The following is a 21,204-nucleotide window of genomic DNA, read 5'->3' on the forward strand; positions in this document are numbered from 1 at the left end:
TGTCTGAGCACCTCCCTGGCTCTACCTCCAGCCAGCTCCTTCCAGCACTCACCCCGCTGCTCCCAGAGACTGCACTGGCCCAGGATCTCCTCTTCTGCTGCTGTCAATCTTCCACTTTAGGGTAAATAAGTTGGAAACTAGAAAGTTATAAGACCCCTTAGCTTTTTAAAAATTTGTCTTCTCAGAAAACAAAGAATACTAATTCTACTTCCATGGTTTAATATGTTGCCCCCATCTGCATGTTCATGGATATGTGTTTTTATATATTTTTTAATCAGTACTTATAAAAGCATGCACTGTTGCTACATTCAGTTCAATTACATTTGATGTAAGAAGTTTTAATTTCAGTGAATTCAGGCACTCAAAATTTAAGCCCTCTGACATCTATTAATCAAATGGGAAAATGACAGGTAGATATTACAAAAATCAAGAGAAGAGTTTAATGTAAATCTTGCACTTTCAAATATTTCCACAAATGTAATGTATACATTAGTACATAACCTTGAGCATTTTCACAACTCTTTGCACTCAAATTCCATTCTTAACTTTTATAGATAAATCGACATCCATATGTGATTTTAAGCAGCTCCAACATCAGCTCTTAAAAACAGTCAGAAATGTTGCGGGCAAATCCCACCGAGCAGCAAATAACGGAACTGTACCCAACAACCCAGGTACCTCCCCTGAGGCATCTGGAACTTGAGCATTACAAGCAGCCTTTGGTTTCTGAGGCACCCGAGAGTGGGGACTCCCAACTCCCCAAGTCTAAGAAGGCCTCAGCGATAAGGAAAACTGGTCAAAAAGTCATCCCTGCCGGCTCCCTGTACCACGGGCTCCTCCCTGCCCGCCCTCAGCCACGTGCTTACAAGATCTCACTTCCTCTCTGTCCCGCAAAGCCTGACTCCTGATTCCAGCCCTGCCGCTTACTGGGATGTGGCCATGGACGTCAACTGCACCTGTAAGGGGAGAAGCTGGTCAGGATACAGGATCCTGGCCATCCTGGCAGTGCTCAAGCTGATACTGTAACTTTGTAGTGAGTTACTTAATGCAAAGGTTTAACTTTGAAAAATTTAGATACGTGTATTCTAAAAGGGAAATTCTGAACATAGAACACAGGCCACACCCTCACACTGATGTTGTCTGGCCAGCACTTTTTTGTTTGCCTTTTCAATAGACATTTTTAAAAGCAGTTTTCGGTTCATAGCAAAATCAAGAGGAAAGTAGAGAGAGTCCTCACATATCCTTTCCCAGCACAGGCACAGCCTCCATCATTCTCCTGCCCTCACCAGACCAGCATGTCTCTACGACCGACAGACCCGCATCAACACGGCACCACCACCCACAGTTCACAGCTCACACGAGGACTCGGCCTGCTGCTGCTCACTCTGTGGGTTTCACAGACGTGGAACGGCATGGATCCCCCATGAAAGCCCCACCAGGAGTTGCTGCCCCACACTACACACCCCCTATGCTCCTCCCATTCATCTCTCCCCTCCCCAACCCCCTGACAGCCGCTGATTGTTTTAGTTTCCACAGCTTTGCCTTTTCCAGACTGTGCTGTGGTTGGACTCAGACAGCAGGCAGCCTTTCCAGATTGGAGTCTCACTTAGCAACATGCGTTTATGATCCTTCTGTGTCTTTTCATGGCTTAGGGGTCCAGTTCTTTTTAGTGCTGAATAATATCCCAGTATCTGACATACCACAGTTTATCCATTCACCTGCTGAAGGGCATCTTGGTTGCTTTCTAGTTTTGGCAATTATAAAGCTGCTGTCAACGTCTGTGTGCACATTTCCGCATGGAAGTAAACTTTCAGCTCCTCCGAGTAAACGTCCAGGACTGTGATTGCTCCTGTGGTCGGAGAGCTTAGTTCCACAGAAAACCGCCATGCTGCCTCCCACAGGAGCTGCCCCACTTCCCCCAGCGATGAGTGAGGGTCCTGATGCCCACACACCCACCAGCACGCGGCAGTGTCGGAGTTCGGGTTTTGGCCAGGCTGATGGGTGCACAGTGACGCCTCGCCCTATGACATAAGACGCGGGCCATCTTTCCACGTGTAGATTTGCCATCTGTGTATCTTCTTTGTTGGGGTATCTGTCCAGGTTTTTGGTCCATTTTTAATCAGGTTGTTCATTTCTTGTTGAGTTTTGAGAGTTCCTTGCACGGTTTGGATAACAGCCTTTCTCAGATGAGTCTTTTACAAATGCGTTCTCCCCGTCTGTGGCCTCCCCTCTCATGCTCCTGAGACACTGTTTTTTATTTTAAAAAACACTTCAGACAGAAGATGGACCTCCCAGCCCACCACGGTTCTCAGTTTGGCTGTGGTCACCACCCTCCCAGCCATGGTTCCCACCTTTTCACGATCTGCTGGTCCTATGGGCATCAACCCATACCAAGTCCCTAACATATCTCCAATGATTGCAACATCAAAGCCGGCAGTTTGCAGGTAGGAAGGAGCTGATGGAGGCCGGAGCAGAATGTGAAGGCCAGAGGATTCATCCCTCGGGGACCGGCAGGCCTCTCAGATATCCCCCTGGGTCACCTCCCAAATGAAGTACCTGCTTTGGCCGTGAGCAGGAAGCGGGACCTGGCCCAGATCTCAACATATTTGACCTGGCACGGCATTTACAGGTGAGCCTCCATAACCGGAACCTCAACTCTCTGGGGAGAATGCATTTTCATTATCAAGGCTTTTAGACTTTTAATTAAGAAACCAAAGAGCAGTGACTGGAGTGAGGATGCAGGGACTCTGGGTGACCCACACGCTCGTTTCCACCTGGCACGAAGGACCCTGGAGTGAGGGTGCAGTTCCTGCTCTGAGTCACCAGCACACTCATCATTTCTACATAAACAACCCTGTGAGCCTCTCCCAGGACTTTTTAGCCTAGACCTAAAAATTCACAACTCAGGAAACCATCATTTTAGGAACCTGAGGGGTGGGCCAGGGGGATCTCACAGAGTGTGGTGCTGTCTATGGGGTCAGCAAAGTACAGCTGGGGCTTCCCGCAAGCACTTCAGGGAGGCCGTGCACTGGCCCGAGGCTGGTTCCGCCTCCTATCCTCGGTTCTCATGCCCAACCGTGAGGGGAGCCCCCCGCTTCAGGAGCGGTCCCTGGCTCCAGGCCCTAACGTCCATGTCCAGGCCCCTGGTAGGGCAGCTTCTACCCCAGGGAGGCTGGGACTGGAGACAGCCTGGAGCTCTAGGCAATCCTGGCAACCACATGTTTCCCGAAGTGGCTGCAGACAAACTCCTGCTTCCAAAACCTGGCACGGGCTGTGTGAGGCCTGGAACGCGGGAGGCGCGTTTCGCAGGGTCCCTGGTCACATACAAAAGCAAGGCTAAGAGCAGATAAATTATTTAATTACCCTCTCATGGTTATCAAGTCAAGTCATAGTCTCTTAGACCTATGTGTGACTAGAAGTATACACATTATGGAAGTGTATATAAATGTGAATACAGACACGCTTATTTTCCTTTTATATACCTTACATATATGTGTATACGTGCATATGTATAAAACATGGAAGAAAAAACCATACTTAAGATTTCAAATCTCAGTCACAAAGATCTCAGAAGCAAATTATTATTCTTAAATTCTAAACAAAGATGTAACATTTTACATTCTTACAAACAAAACGTTCTCTATTAGCATTTTATTTTAAAAACTAAGAATGCATTGCACTCTCTGTTTCAATTTTTAACTCAGCTCACAATGGTCCCTGTACAAAGACCTCCGTGCCACGGCAAGGATGGCGGTGGTCACACCTGTGTCCATTTATCCTCTCTACATCTAGCTCCCCTCCCTGAGGCAACAGCACCTCCGAAGTCACAGCCTGGCCTCCCATCTCTCCCCCGTCCCGGGCTTTTTGGCATGTTGCTCTGCTGCACACACTTCAGCAAATACTGCTGATTAGACAGAATCGCCCAGAAATCTCTTAACCTTGATTCTGGCTGCTTTTGTAATTTGTAATATCTGTACTTCTGGTGTGATTTGAGAAACAACAAATTTTAAAATTAGACAAGATGTGGTTTTTATTCTCTCCTTTCTACTTGCAACCTTGAAAATTCAAGTAGCAGCAAGGGTTTGTTGAAAGTAACTTCCACCAAATAGAACCTATTACAAAGGTACTACAGAGTGTCAAATAACCACATAGATGTAAAATAGAGATGCAGACACAGATATAAAATCCAATGGTTAAACCAAATTGAGAAATGCTTGCCAGTTTGATAGGACTTCTAAAACTTGACATAAATGTTGGCTGAGGGATACAAGATGTTATGAGATGAGTGAGATGCTTGGCCTAGAACCACAGGCTCTCTCCTCTTTACAGCAGAATATCCATAAGGAAGTCAAATCTGAAAGAACCAGGTACCGTTGAACGGCATACTCAGCCATCCTTCCCCATTCCTGGGCCAGCTGCGGTGAGTGCAGCCAGTCGTTCACCAACATCCATCATCCATCCTCCAGGCCATGGCTACACTTTACTCCCAGGCTCCCTGTCATTATGTAGATTAGGTAAATCAGGGCCACTCTCACCTTAAGCCTCCCCCGCCAGCATGGCAATCGCCCAGTCCCAACCACAGCAAGGACAGCCATGTCCCTGGGAATGCAGAGCAGGGGTCGGGAAGAAACCTGGATCTCTGAATACCTCATGGAGCAGTCACCAGCCTGGAACATCCTCCCTGACGGCTTTGCAAGAGAGAAGAACTCCTTGGTTCCTCAAGCTACAATACTGCAGAGTCTCAGGTCACAGCATCCTTATCTACCCTCGTCAGGAACCGTTCATGCTCATCAAGACATGAGAACAAAACTGCAGTGGCACAGTCACACTCGACACAGACCACCTGCTGCTCACATTCATCGTATTAACACCAAAAGGCCACCTTGGTGGATATCCTGGATGTGGACACTGGGCGGCTTTTTGCTGGAGACGCGCTTTGTGCATTTATCGCACGACCATCTTGACCTCAGGAGGAGCTGTGCAGATGGCAGCTGTGCACGTCACAGGGAGTCTCACTTGCTGGACTCTCAGCCAGCTCCCACTATCAGTGCCCGCAGAGTCCTCTCCTCCGGGAGCACGTGCTTGGACGCCACAGTGGCCTGTGGATCCACACAACAGCACTGTGTGCCCCAGGAGCTTAGAAAGTACCACTGCATCAATGCCTCCACAGGTGAGGCCGGGGGCAGAAGCCAACCTCAAGCAGTTACGGTCCTCCGTGGGGCTGGCGTCCAGGCAGGAAGGCGGCTCAGCGGCTCTCCTCTCACTGTGAAACTTCCTAGGTCCCCAGATGAACAGAACCCTAAATAACACGCAACAAACAACAGGAACGAGAACACGACCAGCAGCTTCTGTGATGAGCAAGCTGGGCTGATCATGAGACACCTGACGGGGACGGTGCCAGAGCCCCTCCCGGTAACCTGTGAGGACAGCGCTGCCAGCATCTCCCTAAAACCAGCCCAAGTCAAGTTAGACTTGAGGCTTTCCAGGAGTGGGTAGATCCATTCAATCCCACAGTCTGAATCTTCCAGGCCGTGTCTCATGGCCCTCATCTCACATATGGGAACGCGGACGCTGCACCATAAACGCAGCCCCAAGCCCTCGTTCCTTCTTCAACACCACACACCAGTACAGTGAACACTTAGGATCTGGGCATTCACGTAAAATACTGCTTAACTAAAACTCCTGATTTAGAATATGTTTAATTCCTACTCACAGAGCTGAAAGTGTTTTGTCATAGAAGGCGGTAGCTGTAACTAAGCATGAGAGAAGAAGGGTTCAGAGTGGTGCCAGGTATTAAATATTCCTCTAAATCTATTCACCAGGTTGCCATGCTATTGTCACCTGCTTCATTTTCTGTCCTTAAAAGACATAATAGTTACTTTTCAAAATAGACAACCTGTTTTACTGATGCTTAGCTATAAAGTAGCGAGCTATGTATCCAAAAGGGAGATATGGGAAAACAGAAAATGTCCACAAGCGATCGGGTGGGGAGGGGCGCAGTTTCAGCAGCACCTGGCTCTGTTGCGTTGTGAGCCAGCCACGTGGGATGGACAGCTCACTTAGCCACTGAAATTATATCATCTAAGATTTTGTTGCAGTTACTTTGACAAATTCTCCCTCCTGCTATGAAGAGTAAGGTTTGAGGGGTTTTTTTGTGTTTTTTTTTTTTTTGACTTGGAGTCTCGCTATGTCACCCAGGCCGGAGTGCAGTATTACAATCATGGCTCATCGCGGCCTTGACCTTCTGCCTCAAGCAATCCTCCCGCCTCAGCCTTCCAAGCAGCTGGGACCCAAAGGCGAGTTTGATTTCTTTGCTAACGAATTCCTAATTCACCTCGCAGTGGGCCTGTCAAGGCCATATGCCCAGACATCCACCTTGCCGACCGTCCATGTGGTCTCTAAGGTGGATGCACTCCGGTTGCCTGGGCTCTGCACGCGATACTGAGTCTCCAAGTCTGCCGCTGTATAAGGGACTGACAGCCCCAAGCGTCTCGACGCGCCACCTTTAGCCGGGCTTTATTCCACAGGGCGACTCTGCTTCCCGTGATGAGATGCAGCACGTGAGCACAGATCAAAGGGTATCAGCAACTAACCCATTCCCCTGGTACTAAGCAGAGGACCAAGAGTTTAGTTCCTTACTTATTTACTACGGGCTTGATTCAAAGCAGCTTTCTGGGATCCTGGGGACAAACATCTCCAACTGGTGAGAATTCTGGCTTTAGTAACAGAAGAATCACCTAATGCCCATTTTGTAACTGCTGTTCTCATCAGAACTTGAGGCCAAAGCGAAAAATAAAAGGGGGAGGCTAAGATCGTGACACCCCAGTTTGCACAAGGCCAACCAGCCTGCTTGAGGGGGTGAAAGGAGTAGGATTTTTGAACTGCTGAGTTTTAAAAACATGGCTGTAGGCTGGGCGCACTGGCTCACGTCTATAAGCCCAGCACTTTGGGAGGCCGAGGTGGGAGGATTGCTTGAGGCCAGGAGTTCAAGACTGGCTTGAGTAACACAGCAATACCCTATATCTCTTGAAAAAGAAAAAAAAAAGGTATTAAAATAGTAATAAAAAGTTTAATGCAATAAATTACTATATCAACATGGCACCCCCAGCTGTCAGAGGAGGTACAATCTCTGTGGCTATGATGAGATCTGGAGAGAAATGTAACTGGCATCATAGGGAAGGTCAACCCCAAAGCGCCACGGCACTACTCCTGTACAGTGTGTTAACCAGCATGAAGTCTCCTCCACAATCAGAAGCCTGGTTTAGAGGAACGCTGTCCACGGGACCTGGGTGGACTCCAGAGGCTGGCTGACCAGACAACCCCCCCCCCCCCGGGACCCTGCCGGCAGCCCCAACTGGACAGAATGACCTCGTGAATGTCCTTTCCCGCCACAAGCTGCAGACCCTGAGCCAGTCCTGGCTGTGACCGAGGCTGCGCATAAACGTCTGCGCCCAACAGCTCACCTTTGTACATGACACGCCCAGTCCACCTCATTTCAAATGTTACGCTCCCCCCAAGGCGAACATGGATGTTACAGGTTAACTCACTGCATGTGTGCTAGACTTTCCCTGTAAGTGTTCAGACATTGCACGAACCGGATGAACAAACCCCACTTTCCCTGTAAACGTTCAGACATTCCTTGAGCCCGATGAACACACACAGCCAACAAACCCCGGAACGTGTAACGCCGCGGCCTCCTCTCCTCCTGAGGGGCGTGTGCTTACAGCTCCCCCAAGACCACATTTCCCAAAGCACAGAGTGTTACTCTGAAAATAAAACCTCCTTTTTCCTTCCTCTGTACATCTCGTGGTCGTGTTAACAACTATTGCTACAAATGCAGAGAAATGGGGTATCATCCGTGCTGGTCACCGAATTCCTAGCACCAAAGCTTCAGGGCCCCCCAGTCTGAAGGAAGCTTCTATCGCTCTAAAGCCAACTCTGGAGACGAAGGCCAAGCTGGGGAAAGGCTGTGTCACCGCAAATCCACACCACGGGGCCCTCTGCAGTTGTGTGTAACGAACTCTTGGCCTGTCCTGGGGTTTGGGGAAATCAGGATGCAAGCAGATACCGTACGCTCTGCCATGGGACCGTGAAGTCTGCGGGACCTCAGAGGAACACGGAGACAAACGGTGGCACGATTCTCACAGGCCGAGCCTCGATGGGCGCCCGTGTCAAGAACACAGACACGCTGGGAGGGACAGCCGATGCAGTCAACGCCTGCAGCCCCAGCACACGGCAGCGTCTAAGTGTGGGGGTCTCTGGCCAGGCTCCACCACAATTGCCATATTCTGTGGCAAAACTTTAAAAATAGGTTTTAACTAGTTATAACTCTAACTTGTTTTACACATAAACAGAACACAGGGTACCAACAGGCTCCAAAATACTTCACCTAGAACCAAGTCTAGAATGCAGATGGATGCTGCTCCGAGTGTGACGAGTCCCCTTGTAGTGTCATAAATCCTAGATCTAGGTGACTAAGTGCTCGTCCTAAACCAGACAGCACCCTGAGGCTCTGAGGGCACCCTCTGTCCCCAGGCCAGTCCATCAGCCCCGGCAGAAGCTTCTAGAGTAAGAGCCTGTGGATTTGTATTGGACGGATGCAAACCAGGCAAAGTCACAGGGGCTCGTTCTGGAAGCCCATCCGTTTACCCACTCATGCCATGGAGAGCCGTTCCCCCAACTCCACACCCGCGTGTGGTTCATGCTGAACCACAGCAACTGGCTTTTAGGCCTTCAAGCCACTCCTTCTCACCGCTGGACAGACCCTTCTCACACCGTGAGGCCCAGAGTAGCCTTAACAGGTGGTCCCAGCAGAACTGGCCACTGCATGAATTGATACTTTGTGTGTGGGGGGGTGGTTGTTCTTCTGTCACTCAGGCACAGTGCACCATAAGTACAGTGGTGCTATCATGGTTCACTGCAGCCTCAACCTGCCAGGCTTGGGTGAACCTCCAGCCTCAGCTTCCGAGTAGCTGGGCCCACAGGTATACATCACCACTCCTATTTAATTTTTTGTAGAGTCAGGGTCTTGCTATGTTCCCCAGGCTGGTCTCGAATTCCTGGGCTCAAAAGTGAACTGCCCACCTCAGCCTCCCAAGGTGCTGGGATGACAGGTGTGAGTCACTATGCCCAGCCTAGAATTGGTTTTTCTTAAACCTGAGTTTGACACATGAACCCCACTTACATAGATATCAGCGCACACTCACAGCTCGAGAGTTTTTCTGAATCTCGATTCTGTCCGTTCAAGGTCAATATCTAAGAAAGGGTCAGAACTGACCCTCCCTCCGTGAAGCCTAAGGGCAAATGCAGCAGTACCTCAGTGTATGAGGAGACAAAGTAAGAAGGTGGAAAATACGCACTGAAATTCTAGTGCTAGAATCATAATCACCAACACTTTAAGAGGCAATCTGCTTTCCAAAACATGTAGCTGCTGGATTAACTTCAAAGTCACCAGATTCCACAGGCAGTAGCTCACAGGGGCACAGCTTTCTAAGGCCGCACAGCCCGGGGCAACGTAACAGCCTCGGGGCAAAGCAAACTAAACAAAGGCTTGGTTCTCTCAAGGAGGAATGTGCTCAGGTCCTTCCAAATAGATTCTTCTTCTAAGTAAGTTAGATACCTCCTACAATACTGTTTCGAGTGCCAGTGTGTTCAGAAACATGAAGTTGAAACTACATCTCAGGACCCCAAAATCACTACGCTAAAGCGACGTCAAGGTGAGGAAGAGCTTAGAGCAAACCTGCCTCCCATGCTCTTCCGAACAGAGACAGCTACTGGGGGGAGGGGAAAAAAAAGCCACGTACCTCCCTCACAACGGATGCACAAGGAAATTCCTCACGGACAGAGGAGAGAATTCAAAGTCCCCATCTGCACACGGAGATAAATGTGTATCTGGCTGCTTCCTCTGGAAAGGTACACCAGAAACGCATTTGTCTGATCTACCTGTGACCTGGAAACCCCTCCCCGCTTGGAGCCGAGCCTCCCTTCCTGGACCGAACCAACGTACATCTCATATATATTGATGTCTCACGTCTCCCTAAAATGTGTAAGACCGAGTTGTGTCCCAAACACCTTGGACACATGTCCAGGACGTCCTGAGGCTGTTGCAGTGTGTCCTCAACCCCGCCTGAGGCTGTGTCTTTAACCTTGGGAAAATGAACTCTCTATGGGCCGAGAACCGTCTCAGAGATCCTTCTGGTTTACAGGAAGCATTCTCTCCTGCGAGTATATCAATGAAATCATGTGGAATTACAAAATGCCACTTTAGTAAAGGCCAAAGGAATTAGGATTCGATGTGCTTAAAAAACAACACAAAAATAACGTTCTATTTGTCAATGGACCATGAAGCCCACACCCCCTTTTGCAGTGAAGATGTCAAACGGGACGAGAGGCCCCTCCTGAGGATGCTACCCTCTGACCCCACTTCCCAGAGTCCAGTTTCCTGCTGCTCAGGGAACAGCAACCCCAGCTTCACGGGGCTCAGGCCTCCAAACCCAACTCCCACCCATGCTGGAGAATCACCCCAGGGACTAGCAAACTGGCAGGTGCAACTCTCACCTCATCCCCTTAAAGGGGAAAAGGCACCTTCCCGCTCCTCTTCCTGCTGGTGGGAACAGGGGCAGGAGCTGGAGGGTCAGGAGTTGGGCGGCAGAACGGAAGCAGCCTGGGTCCCTGCTAGTCAGAGTTGGCAAATGCCAACCATCCCCGACATTCACTTTGCAAATAAATCCTTCTCTTTTGTCAGGTCCCTGGTTATAAGTTTGCACCCATAACTTAAAAAGAAAAAAAAAAAAAACCTCAGGTAAAAAATCGGTGTTTGGCTGACGGTATTTCAATTATCTTGGGGCCTTGGGTCAAATGACGGCAAAACAGGAAACTGAACGCTGTTATTCAGAAAACTACCTTCCAGCGCCGTCTACCCTCCCAGGCTGTCACCTTATGGTTGTTTGTCTGCTAGATGATTAACAATAACTGCTCTGAAAACCTAGGTGTACAGAACAGACAAGAAGTCAGCTCGGGTTGAGGGGAAGCAGGATAAGACCCCCTTCCCCGCAGGATGGTGGAAGAGGAGGAACCTTCAGCACCTGGGTTTTCAGGATGCTGGATCTCTGAGAGCATCTCTCACAGCTCAAGTACAGCCAGACCCTCCTCTGACACAGCCTGCTCAGACGAAGGTGGCACCTGCCCTAGAGACCCACAGCCCTGTGCGGGGCTCAGCTGGAGCTGAACTTTCCTCCCTTGGTAAGAGTCAGGGCCAGGGGTGGGGAGAGGAGAGAAGCAGCAGGCCTGAGGGCCACTGTGGAAACTCCATGCCGCGCTAACTCTCGTCTGATGTGCTCCGGCCAAAGCCACGCTTCTCGGAGGGAGTTTCCCTTCACACATCCGGAAATCATCAACATCTAGTCTCCCCACAGAACAGATCCTTCCCCAGGAGGCAGATGCTTGGCTGTAACACGGGGTAATGAGGGGCGCGCCTTCGTGCCCATTCTGTAGTGTTTCCTGTTACCTATTTTACCTTAAGCTACAAATGATTCCCGTTTACACGGGACACAGTGACACAGACAGCAAAACACATGAGATTCAGTGTGATCCCACACCCGTCACTGCTGACCTCAAGTGCTTTGTTCGTTTTGCTTCTAGAGTTTGTACTCTCTCCCGGGGTTCCAGGCCTGTGGATTCAACCAACCATAGATCAAGACTTTTTTTAAATGTGTTTGTACTAAGCATTCAGACTTTATTATTCATTAAACAACTACTCGCATGGCATGTGCATGGTATAGCTGTTACGAGCAACCCTGACATGACTGTCTGCAGGAGGATGTGCATATGTCATATGCAAACACGATGCCATTTTATTGCAGGGACCTGAGTGCCCACAGACCTTGGATTCCATAGGCAGTCCTGCAGCCCACCCCCATGGGCACTGTGGAATGGCTATAATAGAAAATATGGAGGTTTTAACCAGTTATATACTAAATCTAATTGTTTGTTAAGAAATTACCGTGTAGCACTTGTATTATTTGGAAGTCCTTCCTGGCCCAGAGACTTGACATGTTCTTATCTTTTTGTCCACGGATCTAGCCATTCCAGTAAGCTTATTGAACACAAATCAATTTTACAATTAAATTCTTACAGGAATCACACTCAATCTGTAAGCTGCTTTGGTTTTTAAAGTGAAATAACCAATAGTTTTGCAAACCAGCTATATCATAGAATAGGATAAAGCAGCCCCATGACATGCAAAAACATGGGGTTTCAAAGCTAACCAGTATAAAACACGTTACAAACCCCTAAATATGAAAACGTTTTACACCACCACAGATATTCCAGAAAAAAACAGGATGTTCAAAAAAGCCCTTTGCAGAAAAGCACTTTCCCCTTCATTTTTCACACGGTTTCCAGAAGCTTGTGTTTGGCGATGACCATGAACCAGAAGTAGCGTCCGCTGCAACTACTGCCACCACAACACAGAATATTAAGGCATTAAAAAAAAGGACACAGCATATTTCCTATTGTTGAGAACAGGTAGAGTGTTATAAAAATGAGAGTGTTCTAAAGTCAACAATGTTCAAATTCTTGGTCTCCCGCAGACACTAGACGGTAACCGCCAAAGCTTATGTACTTGGCAACGTTCAAGGAGATCAAGTTCAGAGCTGTCACAATGCAGCACCATCCTCACGCGATTATCTCAGGCGGGTTTGAGGGCAAGTGCCCCCGTCACAGTGGGAAAGCTGCCCAGCCCAGCACTTCCTGAGATCACAGACCTTCACCTTCCCACGTCTTCAATAGTTCCTTTACACCGGGAACCAGACAGCAAAACCTAAAACACTTCCTCAAATCTCAAGAGAGTCTTTAGAGCTCGTTTCCTTGCCCCTTCTCTTACTGAAAAAGCCTATTTTGTAAGCAACCTGTAGTGCTTCCCAGAGCTGGGGCGGGAGGAGAGCTGGTGTTGGGTAGACCGAGTTTCAAGCGTGGGGAGACCAGGAAGTTCTGGAGATGGATGGCGGTGATCGTGGCACCACAGTGTGAACACACTTAATGCCTCCAAACCATACACTTAAAAATAGAGTGCTATGTAATTTTACCGCAATCAACACACTGAGAAAACTCATCTCTAATTACTGTCATTTCCAATATCTTGCACCCTGTAAGTTGCATTTGCTTTTGGAAATCCTCAGAGCAATCTTGAAAGACTAATACCCTAATCATCTCTGAAACGCAGGCAAAGTCGTTCAAGGGTTTGGTTATAGGAAAGTAGCTGGAAAGCAAAGCGCCCGTTAGACATGGCAGCCGTGGTAGCACAAACACATGGTAGGAAGATGGTGGTCATGCTACACACAGATGGGAAGGGTGTGGGGAGCCACAGCACCGGATACTCGGGAGGCACCTGGGCAGGAGCTGAGAATGTACCAAACGCGTTCGAGCATGCAACATTCACGGACCGTGAGTCCAGCCACCGCCACTGACATCCACTGTGGCCGGGGTGTCCTCTGCCACAGAGATACACACCCTGCCAAGGATAGTGTACAGATTAAACGTCAAAGCACAGACATGCTCAGGTCCCGCTGTTCACATAGAAGCAAACACAACACATTTCCCAGACCCCAGCAGCATGACTCTCCACTTGACTGCAACCCGGTCCCATTTATTCTCGAACCCATCTCTCCCGGACCCCACAGCATGACTCTCCACCTGACTGCACCCCATCCTGTGCATCGTTGCATCTGTGTCTCGGCCCTCACTCACTCCCTCACTTCCTCGTTGGGTCAGGAACCAAAAGTCCACTGTGTCCCTGGTGCACTGAGCTTTGTCAGGGGCCTCTGGGCCGCATGCTGGGACACGCAACTAGGAACTCCCAGTGCACACGTTGGTCTCCTGCAAGACGCTTGGCTCTTATGTGCGGGAGCCGGGAGCCGGCACCCACCCCTACAATTGACTGCACTCTTAGAAAAGTCACAGAAGGCCCCTCACCAACCCAGCAGCACCCTGAGGCCACATCCCACTTGCCTGCTGGCTCCTGAGCCTCCCACCCTGTGATGACTCGCTCCTTCAGTTCCCCGCCTTGAATCCACTGGTTCCTCTCCTCATGGGCCTCTTTCCTGTCGTCTTCCTGTCATTTTCCTGTCAGCAAGCACATTTCCTGTCATTTCCCTGAAATGACATATTTCCTGTCATTTTCCTGTCAGCAAGCACATGTATCCAGCCTGACCTTGCTGATGTGCTCCAGCTGGCCCTGGACGTGAACCGCGCTGCTGCGGCTTTCCATCAGTGTGACATCTGCGAGTTACCTCCTGGGAAATGCCAGGTGATGGTAACATCAACCAGGAGGCACCGCTGAGAAGCAGAACGCATGGTGCGGTGCCCAGAACGTCACGTCCTTGAACAGACGCTCCGTGTCTTCTCCTCTTCTGCCAGAGCTTCACTGTAGGAAGGCGGCCATTCTTCCAGTGCTGCTACTTCCAACACCGGGGAAAGCAAGCTTCAGAAATGAACGGTGTCAAAGAGGCAGGACCCACCAGCGGCCGGACGACCGCAGCCCCAGCATTCCCCAGCCACCATGGCTGACAGCCCAGGCTCCAGAAATGCACAGCTTCAACCTTAGGAGAAAAAACCCTCCCAAGCCAACTATTATTTTCAACAATGGGATTGGGGAGTGGGGCGTTCTAACCCTGCCTCTCTCAACAGCACAGATCATCAGATCCCAGTTCTTATAGGATTGGGGAGTGTGGGGGGATGGTTCTAATCCTGCCCCCCTTAAAAAAAAAGAACTGGGATCTGATGATCTGTGCTAGGTCAGTACTTTGCTTCCGCCACATGCAGTCATCCTCAGCACCAGGAAAAGTCAGAAGCATTGAGTGATGATACCAATACCAACACGTGCGGTTCTGACAGCTCCGGTAACTCGCTGCACAGATACAACACAACAGCAGTGAGATCCACGGACATCAGCAGTCTTCCCAACGACTGTGTTCCTGAATCTTCTGCGTTTGGAATAACGGTCTTCTTTGCCAGGGCTGAGCCATGCTTCCCTGTTGCCTGTCCTCTGCCTTCACCAGCTTCGTGCACGTTTCCGGGCAAGTGTTTGTGCAGGTGCTATCACTTATTTCCACAGCGAGAATATACACAGACACCATACAGAAATGGGCAACCCCATTAGGAGCTGTGCAGAGAGATCTAACTCATCAGATGTGCCAAATTTCTGTTGCCATAGAAATTTAACTAAACTAACGTTGCTATGACCTCATCTCTTACTGTGCCACTAAAGATCATCCGGGTAAGAGGAGTGTGCCTCTGCATAGCATTCAGCTCACGTTTACATGTCGGTTTTCCCTGAATATGGTTATGAGAGATAGAAATCAGTAAGATGGGATGTAACATCTAGTGTAGGATCGTTGTGTCTCCTAGGCTCACACACTTCCTTTAAGATCCTCAGAATATGAAGTTTAACTCTGTCGACGTGAGTTACATAGTAACTTGTTTTGGATACTGTCTCTTTCACCATCTAAATATCAACACCAAAGAAGTTCTTGAGTTCCTTTTTAAATTGAAAGGAATTTACAAACCATAAAAGCCCCAATATTAAAGGATACAATTCAGTCTTTTTAGCACATTCTCAAAGCTGCACATCAACCACTAGTATGTAATTCTGGGACTTTTTCACCATGGGCCAAAGAAACCTTGAACCCATTAAGAGTCAGCACCTGCTCCTTCCTTCCGCCAGCACCTGGCAATCGCCAGCCGACTTCTGTTTCTCTGGATTTGCCCATTCTGGACATCTGTTGTGAGAAGAATCGTACGGTGCATGACCTTTGGCGTGACCTTCGGTGCTGACATCTTTCACGTCCAAGGTGAGTGGAATCTCACAGTGAGTGACCTGTTGACAGACACCTGGACTGTTTCTACTACTACAAATAATGCTGCTATGAAGATTCTTGCATAAGATTTTTTTTTTTGTTTGTAAAAATGTTTTCAATTTTCTTGGGCATATGCCTAGGAGTGAAATTCCTGGGTCGTATGGTGATTTCATGCATAACTTTTCTGAGGAACTGCCAGACTTTTCCAAATCAACTGTACCATTTTACTTCCCTTCCCACTAGCAATATATCAAGATTTCAGTTTTCCCAAATTCACCACCAAGTCACTGTCCAATACTGGGATTTTACCCATCCAGTGGTTGTGAAGTGGTATCCCAGTGGTTTTGATTTCCATTTCTAAGATGACGAATTCTGCTAAACATCTCATGTTTTTTTTTTTTTTTTTTTTTTTTTTTTTCTGAGACGGAGTCTCGCGCTGTCGCCCAGCCTGGAGTGCAGTGGCCGGATCTCGGCTCACTGCAAGCTCCGCCTCCCGGGTTTACGCCATTCTCCTGCCTCAGCCTCCCGAGTAGCTGGGACTACAGACGCTCGCCACCTCGCCCGGCTATTTTTTTGTATTTTTTTACTAGAGACGGGGTTTCACCGTGTTAGCCAGGATGGTCTCGATCTCCTGACCTCGTGATCCGCCCGTCTCGGCCTCCCAAAGTGCTGGGATTACAGGCTTGAGCCACCGCGACCGGCCCTCATGTGCTTTTTAAGGCATTTATATGTCTTTCTCTGGAGAATGTCTATTCAAATCCTTTTTCCATTTTTAAATTGGATTTTTATTAAGAGCTTTAAAATATATTCTTGATATCAGGTCCTTATCGTGATAATGTATCCTGTTCTGTGGGTTGTCTTTTTACTTTAATAGTATCCTCTGAAATGAACATTTTTAATTTTGATACCGTCTTTTTCCCTTCAGTTGCTTGTTATAGCTTTAGACGTCTCAGCCAAGGAAACATTGCCTAATCCAACCTAACAGTTTCTCGAGGATTCTCCCCTGAAGGTGTTATGGGCTGAACTGTCCCATTCCCCCCTCCCCCACCAAGATTCCCATGTTAAAGTCACAACCCCAGAAACTTAAAATGTCACTGTATTTAGATACAGGGCCTTAGCGTGGTAATTTAGGTCCCATAAGATCTTAAGAGTAGGCCCTGATCCAGAATGACTGGTGTTCTTTTAAGATAATTTAGACACAGTCCTTAGTGCTCCATGCACATAAGAGAAACCTGTGAAGACACAGAGAAGACGCCATCTACACAGCATGGGGTGAGGCCCCAGAGAATCCAACCCTGCCCGCACCTTGATCCCAGGCTTCCAGTCTCCAGGAAAAAGGAAACAAGATGCTATTGTCTAAGTCGAACGGTCTGTGGTGTCCGTTATAGTACCCAGCAGACTGACAGAATGGGTCTCAGTCAGCTCCTTACGTTGGATTCATGTTGAGCTTTGCTTGTACGGTGAGGAAGGGTCCAGTCCATCCTTTTCCATGTGGATACCCAAGTTGTCCCGGCACCACTGAGTTGTGAAAGGCAAAAAGTAAAGCAACCCTTACCGTCCTTTCTCCATCAACAGATTAGAAGATACACTGAAGAATCGTGGACAATTTTGTCAGTTTAAGCCAGTGGTTTTCAAACTTTTGGGTCTCAGGAACCCTTTGCACTTTATTAAAGAGCACAAAGAAGCTTTCTCATCAAGCCGGGAGTGGTGGCTGCTCATGCCTGTAATCCCAGCATTTTGGGAGGCAGAGGCAGGTGGATCACTTGAGGTCAGGAGTTCGAGACCGGCCTGGCCAACATGGTGAAACACCGTCTCTACTAAAATACAAAAATTAGCCTGGCATGGTGCCGAACACCTGTAGTACCAGCTACTAGGGAGGCTGAGGCAGGAGAATCGCTTGAACTCAGGAGGCAGAGGTTGAAGTGAGCTGAGGTCACACCACCGCACTCCAGCCTGCGTGGCAGAGCAAGACTCCGTCTCAAAAAAAAAAAAAAAAAAAAGTAACAATTTAGTTTATTTTACAAGGATAAAGTCATTACATCTTAACACAGTCTTAAAGAAGAAACCATTTTCCAAAATAAGCAGCAGCGTGGCAACAGTTTGTGCTGCTGTGAAAACACCTAACATCTCTGCACCTCAGACAGCAGGATTCTCATGCCTGCATCTGCGTTCACTGGGCTGCAGAACCGTGACTGAAGTTTATGAAGAAAGTCCAACCCCATACTGATATACAATTAGGAAGCGGTATTTTCACTGTGTTTTCAGATCACTTTAGTTATTCTATGCTGCCAAATGTAACAAGTGGCACTTCCGTACAGGCTGTCTGCAACACAGAGTCTGTGCTCTGGTCGACGGGCCTTTCTGCCCCAATTCCTTCAAAGTCGACTGGTCCGTCTTGCACTTGAATGGCTTTTACCAGCACACGATTTTGTAATCACACATTGGTTAGATAACACTGATTCAGAGTTATGAGCAGCTTCCACATTTCGTTATATGTAAAAAACAAAACAAAACAAAACAAAACCGCATCAATATCATTAATCACATGAGAAAGTGGTGGACACAAGATTTTTATATTTTAATATTCGCTGGAAAGCTCAAATGTCTATCATTGGGAATAATGTAAGGTACTTTCCTGGAGATGAAAGTCATTCTGTTCATTTTTCAGGCCACACCTGCAAATACCTCCATCTGAAGTGGCATCTTTTGTAAGTCATTCTTTATATAAAGGCGGCCATTAGTGGAACAAGTGGTTCTGCAGGTTCATAGCTCAGAGGCACCAGTGCTCTCCCAAGATAACCATAAAATCCGCAGAAGACGCACCTGTGCACACTTCCTGTTTCTCACTCAGAACATTCCAGAAGGAACCCTGAATCCCAATGCCACAGCGGGACTGAAGTTTGCTCTCACCCACACAATAAACCCAGGGAGATCCCCCAGCCCCCACCCCGAGGCCCCAGCCTTGGTCCTCTGTCTGGTCTAGGAGGGCTCCTGCAGCTCCAGCCTAACAGGGAACAGAAGGCACCCACATGTCAGAAAGCCCTCCCAAGGCCCAGCGAGCACTTCTGCTTATGTGCCAGTCAAGTGCGTTTGACAATTCTACAGCCAGCTGTATGGCAGGCAGCGAGGTATCCAGCAAATACTCAGGGCTCACGTTACTGAGGAAGGAAGGTGGACAGCGAGGTACCCAGCAAGTACTCAAGGCTCACGTTATGGAGGAGAAAGCCAGGCAGATAGTGAGGTACCCAGCAGGGTTCACGTTACCGAATAGGAAAGGAGGGTGGAGACAAGCGGGCTGGAACAGTCTGTCATAACCTTTAGCATTTACAAGGCTCGCTGAAGATTATCCGATTTGATCTTAACAGCTCACAAGATAGGCAGAGGCATGACTGTTTTCACTTCATAAAAAGAGATCCCGAGAACTGATGATGACCACGTGCTCTTCCCATAGGCTCCCAGAAATCATCCTCAGATCATCTCTCAGTTGTATACATGTGGTAATATCTCAGTCACGTCCCCTCTCTGCAGGGGAATTTTACTGCCGCCCTGCTGTTCCTTCGCACCCCTGCCCTCTCCTGCATTTCAGCCATGCCCACCATCCATGGGGAGTCTGCACCACCTCACCCCCGCTGCTGCTGATGGCTTGGGTCACCCTTATCTTTCATCTCCACCTACAGGGACCTGTTCTTCCTTCAAATGCAGCTCAAACTCACTCGTTGTGTGAAGCCTTTTCCAGCCATCACAACCGTCATGTGTAAAATCAGTGTGTGGAATGCTTCCTTTAGGAGGTGCTTATGTTGCCTCACTGGCTGTGAGCAGGGCCCAATTCTGAGCAAACCCGGTGGTCCCCTCTCCCCATCTCTGCTCCAGTGCACTTAAAACAAGGATTCCTGGAAGCACCTTTTTTGTCCAATTCACGCATGAGTCTGCCCCACACCCTGCAGAAAAGCCCTGGTGGTCGGCGGTCAGGGCTCGGGACCCCGAGGTGGGTAAGGAGAGCTTAGTGCCCTCTCTGGACTTGTCGCTCAGAGACCCGCGGCTGGAAGGGAAGAAACTTGCATCCTGTGAAACATCCAGGCCCTGAGACCCACTCCGGAGTGGAAAACGGGGAAGGAGCCTTGAACAGACCCACGGGAGGGTAGACAGCAGGAGTCACAGAGGCTACCAGGGAGAGAGGGAGGCAGGCAGTGAGGCCAGAGGTGATGTGGCCGGGAGGGAGTTGATGTGACCAGAGGTGAGGTGGTGGGGGGATGACACGGCGTGGTTGGGGGAGGAGATGTGGCCAGGGGCAACGTGGCCAGGGAAGGAGACACGGCTGGAAGTGACAAGAGGGGTCTCCAGGCCTCAGACTGTGCCTCAATTATGGATGACATTTTAATTAAGATGTTGTATCTAACTTTAACGAAAAGTAGCAATTTAGAACCATTGTGTACATTTAAAGCACGGTACAAATAGAGCCCGTTTTCCAAACCAAAGAACAGTGCATTGAAGGAAAAAGTAATAGCTCACCAAAAACAAAACAAAACAAAACAAACAAACAAAAAAACTAATTAAAGAAAAAATTCATTTAAGATCAGAAATAAAGAGATCCTACAGCTCTTCTAGTCCAATCCCCACCCTAACGTGAATGGGGGGGGGAAAAGGAAGTAGATTATAGTCAGTCAGAATTAAAGGCAAAACCGATCCAGTTTACTTTCTACTTGACAGAAAACAAGAAGCTCATCAAGGAATCCCTACAAAAAATAGCTTTAGTAGTTCCCAAAATGCAAAATTCACCTACAAATTAAACCAACTGCTAAGTGTGTATAGAGTAATTTTTTTCATTATTGCCTTCCTCATCCCCAGGGGCTTTTTTAGACCTTGTTTCCCCCTAATTGCCTCCAACACCCAGGAAATTTAAACCCCACAAGTAAACCGTGTCTCGATTCATTCACAGCGTCCTTTGGAGCAGACAGCCCCTTGCTCTAAGACGTTCTTGTCACCTAAGCACCAAGCACAGCCTGAGAACGCACAACACGCACTCACACAAACTCAGAGAGACAACAGGGGAGATATGGCACATGAGGAGGAAGACAAGATAAATGAGCTTCACCGTCGACCCAGATCCGGCAAGAAGTGACACACGCAGCCTGTTCGGGTACAGGTGATTCCTAGAAAACAGCCAAGGGCAGAATTTGGAGAAGCAGCACCGCAGGCCAGGAAGGTGTGGGGGCTTTAGAAGGGAGGGGCGCCCCGACCAGGTGCTGGGGGATTCAGAAGGGAGGGGTGCCCCGACCAGGTACTGGGGCTTCAGAGGGGATTGGTGCCCCGATCACTTCCGGGGGGCTTCAGAGGCAAGGGGTACCCTGAC

The 21,204-nt window shown here is 48.7% G+C and overlaps 1 protein-coding gene across 2 annotated transcripts in view; it reads left to right on the forward strand.

The window, feature by feature from the left end:
• The window catches only part of LOC144339564 (uncharacterized), a 178,626-nt gene that overhangs the window by 119,211 nt on the left and 38,211 nt on the right, over positions 1 to 21,204 (forward strand). The window lies entirely within an intron of this gene.

This window comes from Macaca mulatta, chromosome 3 (assembly GCF_049350105.2).
Source record: "Macaca mulatta isolate MMU2019108-1 chromosome 3, T2T-MMU8v2.0, whole genome shotgun sequence".
Lineage (NCBI taxonomy): Eukaryota > Metazoa > Chordata > Mammalia > Primates > Cercopithecidae > Macaca > Macaca mulatta.